Source organism: Montipora foliosa, chromosome 7 (assembly GCF_036669935.1).
Source record: "Montipora foliosa isolate CH-2021 chromosome 7, ASM3666993v2, whole genome shotgun sequence".
Classification (NCBI taxonomy): Eukaryota; Metazoa; Cnidaria; class Anthozoa; order Scleractinia; family Acroporidae; genus Montipora; species Montipora foliosa.
This window is the reverse complement of record NC_090875.1, coordinates 262460-269390: the sequence shown is the minus strand read 5'-3', so window position 1 is coordinate 269390 and position 6931 is coordinate 262460. Positions and strand designations below refer to the sequence as shown.

Genomic DNA, 6931 nt, shown 5'->3' with positions numbered 1-6931 from the left:
CTTGGTTTTACTCTGGAGATATTCAATGTCTCTTTGAATGTGGACTTGATTTCCTTTCATCTCTTTCAAGTCATCACTTATTAAACTTAACTGATGGTGCACAAAAGTTTCAAAATCTTCTTCCACCGTTTCCTTTAGTTTCCCTCTTTTTCCAGACATAGTTTGTTCCTTGTTAGTTAAATTAGTTTAGAAAGGAGTAAAATATACGTCGAAAGAAAACAAGAAAATTATCTCAAGTAGGCAGAGCGAATGAAAACGCGGCCATCATGCTCGCTGACCGCTGACCGCTGCTCAAGGGATGACATGATTTCCACAGTTGTAGCAACAGCACTTATCTGTGCATCCCCTGATACCTTGAAAGCATTTACAACCATCTTTGTAAACACAACAAAATGAACTTTCTTCTTTGTTTCTTGCACTACCTCTACCACACCTACATCCAACTTCGGTTGGTATTGGTACCTTTTCAGGCTCTTTTGAAGTTACTTCATTTTGGCATGATGGCAATTTACTTGTGGACGGTGAACATGAAGATTCGTAGTTTCCCGTGGCTAAAGGGGATTATCAATTGCAGCATCGTAATGCCCAGCACCAATTCTCAGATGGACAATGTACAATGGGATCCTGAAAAGGGGGATTTCTCTTGGTAAGATGGGAATCACATGGTAATGCTCAAGGGATGACATGATTACTATTGAAACTTTGACGACATTAGACAAAGCAACCCCTGCGAAATGAATTCTCAGCTTTTTGGGAATTTCTAGGAATTCCTAGGAATTCTCAGAAATTCCCAGAAATTCCTAATTATGCAAATTAATCAAACCCAGAATTCTCGAGCTGAGCATTTAGAAAAAGCAAAAGAAACTTTAGTACTGTCTTTTTTTTTGGTTGACTGTGAAGAAAAAGATTATCATCGTGTTGTTTCGACACAACAGCTCGGGTGTGAATGCCCCTCATCTGCAAACACAGTCACTGTATGCAAATTTATAACAAAATCATTTTTTCACACTTTTTTATATTTTTGAGTTGGGAGGTACAACAAGAAACTTGATGACTTGCCCCACCGGAAACAGTGAGTTGAGGGTCTTAGGGAAGCAAAACTCACTGTTTCCCTTGGGGCCAGTCATTAAGGGCATAATATCACACTGCTTTTAGGACTCTGTCATGATTCATTTAGTATTACCTTCACAAAACTTAAGCATTTTCCCACAAACTTACAAGCATGTAATTAAAAAACACACATGCAAAAGAATTTACATTTCTCACATTTTTAAATGAATGTGAAAATGCCATCATTAAAGGATTTTCAATGCGGCAAGAAATACATGTACGCATCCGGCTGAAAGCAAACATTCAAAGGCTTTTTTGAGCTTAAACAAACCATCTCTATTGCAAAGGAATTGCTCACAAATATTGAAGATCTAAACATTGTTATTATACATGTAATGCATCTTTTTAAAAACACATTATCCACAAACTCCACAGACGTTTGGCACTCTGATAACACATATGTTGTCTTTGTTTCCTTCCAGGAAAAAAACTTTTTCTTGTAGCTTCTCAATTCGGTCAACTTGAAGTTCAGATCTAAAAGCAAACTTAAAAGGAAAACATGCAATGTGGCATAAGAGAGTCTAGCAGAGCAAAATGCTACACATCAATTGCTTTTCAAAGACCAGACCTAATCACACCATATGTATAATTACAATAATTTCATGTTAATTCATGTTAATTTGTTCCATAGGCAAAATTATTGTTTCCATTGACAGTTAGCCCAGTGGTAAGAGGTTTGCAGCATTTTCTACACGTCATGTAGATTTAAGTAGTCTATCAAAAATAGAAAAAAAAGCATCAGTACCTTTCTGGTTTCATCCTCAGAATGTGATGGCCAGCATCTTGAAAGAAAAAGGGTTTGCCAAGATCTGGATACACCTCTCGGAACACTGCAAGTGTTAATCCAGAGTCTCGGTCCCAGACAAAATACTCTATCTCCCCAATTTTCCCATTCTCAGACAGGGAAACAGATAAATTCCGTTTGACCATTCTGGTATATTCCTTTGAGAAATAAACATGTCCATTCTTCACAATACGTAGCACTTTCATCTTTGTTTGGCTAGTGGTTTCAATGTTAATCTTCTCAAGCAAATCTTCTGATAATCCACTGAGCTGTTCAGCTCCACCAGCAATTTGGCATCCTTTAGCAGTCTTGAGATTTTTTACCCTAACACATGTATAACAAAACAAATATTCACCTGTGTAATGTTTGTTAATGAATAATTCCTCTTGGCTACACCAATGCAGTAAAAGCCTTTCTTTTAATGCGTTAACTTTTGGAATAACTTAAATTTACACACCCTCTTTTAGTGTTCAGCATTCTTTCAATGAAGTGTTTCATGGCACCATTTTCCATCAATTGTATGTCACACCTTAGTCGACTCTGAGCATGAAGCATCCACAGAACCTCTCAATGTAAAAGGAATTCAATGATTAATTGTCTTCAGTGGCACTCGTAATGTCAGGTGAGGGGACTGTTGAAACAGGTACTAGATCTTTTATATAAGATGGTTCCTGGATTATAAGAAGCTTCCAATAATCTGGCAACTGGGGAATAACAAGATCCATGTTATGACATAAAGAAAAGGCTGAAACTGATCAGATTCTATACAATATCAAAATCTGCTCTTCACTTCCAAGAGAGAGAGAGTGTGTATCTCAGCTGCTTACAAACATTTCCTGTACCATGTGTCAGGTCCATGATGGTACCATTCATGTCCTCAAAACCAAAGGTTGACCAAGCCCAAAGGGGTCCCCATCCCTGTACATAGTCAGCAAATAAACACCGGCATTGTGAACATTGAGCCCACAATTTCCATCCCCTGTACAGATATTAATAACATTCAATGCTTCAAATGGAGCCACACAACTGATTACAGCAGTATCGCATGCTCTCACCATATAAACTCTGAAAGTCTCTGTAAAAGGTGTGCAGGAGATCTTTCGCTCTGTTTAATTGAAAAGGTGCAATTGCATCTCCAAGAAGGATGAAAATACCCTCTGCCAGGTGCCCAAAACGTAGCAGGTATTTGTCAGGCAGGTAACCAATTAAACATGGTACTCCATAGTACAAGAGCCAAGCTTGCAACTCTGAAGCTTTAAACAAAGTAAAAGAAGGCTAAAATAGTTATTAATCAATTGTTAAGAACATTTCAAATTAGCTTCACACTAAACAGTTGTTGTGACTCACTTACCCTTTCAGCCTGCATGCATGACAGGTATTGAAAGGAAATACTAGACGTGTGAAGCATGATCAGAGGGGGATGAAAAAGAATTCATACAAGGACGGCATTCTACCTTTGCAATTGATTAGCACACAAAAAGGGTTTGATCATTATTAATTTGTTGCTTTTGGAGGTTAAAATTGCCTCCCCTACTCAGTTTCAAATTCAACAACTGCAAAATGAAAGTATTATGCAACACAAGAGTAAATCCAGAGCTATAAATGCAGCAACTTACTACATATCTAGACACAGACATGCACCTTTCAAGTTTTTGAAATGCTTTTCTAAGTCTCTTGGAAGTCTTGACAAATAATCAGGTGGTCTCATCCTTTGCAGTCGCTTGCTGATGTTTGCAATCTGCAACATGTGTATGACATGTAACCATCCATAAAATACTATATAAAGTACACTGACAAGGTTAGATGTCAGTCAGTAACCTTCAACTGCCAACAAATGAGTGAGAATGAATTAACAATACATACACTTGTACATTGTAACGTCCCTTTGAATCACCACACTCTGAGCTTAAACCACTGCATTTATGGTACTGGCTTAGTTATAGAAGTTTTGGATGTCCAAGGGAAGGAGAGAAACTCATTTTGTTTGGGTGAGGTCCATTGTACATAAAGAACCTCTTTCTCAATTTGCCATGTACATTTTCTTATATACTGTAGTTCATGAGCCATCTACGAACACACCGCTCATCAATATGAAGACTATCATCGGATGATCCTCGACCTAAATGAGGGATAGCCATAACTTTACAAAAAATAATTTTACTAAACTTACTTGCCCACCAATGAAATAAGGTTGTTTGTAATTTGATGCTGACAGCCATTTGTAGAGGAGAGTCTTGGTAATTCTTAATAGACAGCCATGCATGTAATCTGGTACCATCCCGACAACAATATCAAACCAAGGCATTAATGCCAGGCTTGTGACATCAAAGATACCTGCAACCTGGTTGACAGAACTCAAGTTAGAGTACCTGTAATAAATTTCACAAAAATGAAATTTTCATTTAGCAAAGCAATCATGTCCTAGCTATTTATTTTTTTGTTTATATCTGAGCAAAATGCAGTCCTCCCATACAGCTGAGTGAGAAACCTAAAATCCTACTTTGGAGGAAACATTAAGGCCAGTAAGTTCTCAACAAGAATCCCAAAAGTGTGTCTAACCTCTGGAATTCTGTAGGGATAACAGCGAGCGTGGCCTTTGCCTTGTTTTACAACAATACCTCGCTCCTCACATGTAAGACAGCCACTTTCCCCATTGTGTTGTGTCATACAAAGAAGGTACGATTTTCCTTGCAAATCAGTTGACCCAAGAATGACGGCAGCCTTTACAGTGATTGGGGATTGCTCAACAGCCAATACAATCTGAACACCTTTTGATACCAGAAAGTATGAAAACCAATTTAAACTTGTAAGCAATCTACTCTCAAGTCAACTTTAAGGACGTTCGCACGCTATTCAGTAGGCATGCGCGTGCCATGTCATGTATTTCAAGCATGCGCACCGAGTCAAAAATTCAACAAAATATAGACCTGATGACCTTTGCGTTAACTTAGTGGGCGAATATTTATTTTTGTTCGACACTCGGTGACCCCCACATTTTTTTGGCAGATCGCTTCCTTTTCTGATTCTTTCCATTATACTAAAAAACAAAAAAAATCTGTACGTGGGAAGTTTTAATTATTTCTTATTTACTATTAACATAGGGTCGAATTGGTACATGGATACAGCTGTGCGTTACTTAGAAGTTGCATTTTTTTAAGGCTAATTCTACCTGATTTAATGACAGATGTAGCAAGGATCTGTTAAATAGGCCTATATATGCTGTGTTAAAAACATAGAACTTAGATATGATTCTTTAACTTAAATATATGCCGCCAGTATTGAATCCGGCCAGAATCGCCTCGAGGGACTGGAAATCCTAGAAATGCTACAGTCTGTGATACGCCTTATCTCCAAAACGAGTTCGGTGACCCCAGAATTTTTTTACGTTTTTAACATAGCCTTATCATTTTCTACCTGCAGTCAAAGTTAAAAAAAAACTGTACATGGGAATTTTTGGGCGTGAACGTCCTTAAACAGATGCCACATTTGTCATTACTCACCATCATTATATAACTGGGTCATTTGGGCTGCAAAAGGTTCAAAGTACACACTAAACGGTGGTTTTCCTTTACCCTGCCAAATTCCCCACATAAGCATATTTTGTTTGGAAAACCTGAAAATGAATGTACAACATGTCAGACGACGTGAGTGAAAGATGCAAGTAAGTGAAAGATGCGTCTGTACTGCACACTGTTTGAGATACAAAACTGCCATGCTTTTGTTTAGATCAACTATCAATTTTATATAGAGTTAACTGAATAGAGTGTAATGTGAAGTGCTAGATTTCTATCCCATATGAACCATGTGAGCGATAGCCCTACTGATGGAATCTAACCCAAAGGTCGTGGGTTCAATTCCCACCCAACTAGCCTCAGCATTCAGTTTACACATGTAAAGCTATCGACTGCTCAACGCTGTTTTCTCCCGAGTAATAACGAAAATGGAGGCTTCGTTCATGGGCCGTTATTGGCCAGCAAGCCAAGTTCTCGGCCACTGAAAAGAGTGCGCTCGATTCCTCAGAATAAACAACGCTTTATCACCAATTTTGTTTTTAAGTCACTAATAAGGCTTGTGTTTGATATTTCGACCACAAAGTATCCTTAACGAGCTTTGTTTCATGTTAGAAATGGAAGTTTTTTGCACTCCTAGTTTTTCTCGTAAATACACTGGCAAGCGAGGCTAAAAAAGAGTTGGGTATTTCAAAACGGGCTCCGGTAAGTCAGAACTCATAGTTTTAATTTAAAGCTACTGTCAGAACATGCCACCCCATTACAGCTTTACTTTTACAAATGATTTGACAAGAAAACTCGATACAAAACTATGAGCACTTTTAAGTGTTGTGGACGGCCAGCAGGGTGGCCAAGAATAGGCAAATACGCAGAAGTACTAAGGAAATATTGAGGGGTGAATTTAGGTAAAAAAATAAAATAGGCCAGGAAAAGTTCATATTTAACAGAAAGCTTTATCACTCTACGTTCATTATGCCAAGAATTGGCTCATTTGGGCCTCCTAGATGGATAAAATACAAACTTGAATTAGACCATGTAATTCGAGTAGCTGTAAACAAACACGTTTTCGTGGAAATCAAATTCACCTACCTTCGTGTCACCTCGATTTGCTCACAGTATATAGTAGCTGTAAACTCAAAACTCGGCAGGACGAAAGACAAGGAATAAAGCTACCTTTGGGAGCAATTGCTTTTTATTCAGATTCATTTGTGGCGCTAAAAATAAACGTTGAACAAAAAGTGGCCGAGAACTGGGCCCCTTACTGTATACGATACCGTGGAGTTGACATTTTGAACACAAAGGAACAGTGTATCTCGATTGACATTAGTTGGGATAAATAAAAAAATTGAGGTCTTCTGCACTACCGGTGCACCACGTTAAAAGTTGAAAGGTCACAGCTAACATGCAAAATGAATGATCAACGTGCTTGCCAACCAAGAACTTCCAAGGATGGTCAGTCGCAATAGGGCCATTTATACGAGAGAAAATAACCCGCGGCTTACATATAAGAGTGTGTTTAGGTGACGTA

General features: G+C 38.3%; 1 pseudogene; it reads right to left on the bottom strand.

Moving 5' to 3' along the window:
• Nucleotides 1-1466: 1466 nt before the first annotated feature.
• Nucleotides 1467-6691, bottom strand: LOC138011209 (uncharacterized; annotated as a pseudogene).
• Between the last annotated feature and the right edge of the window lie 240 nt (nt 6692-6931).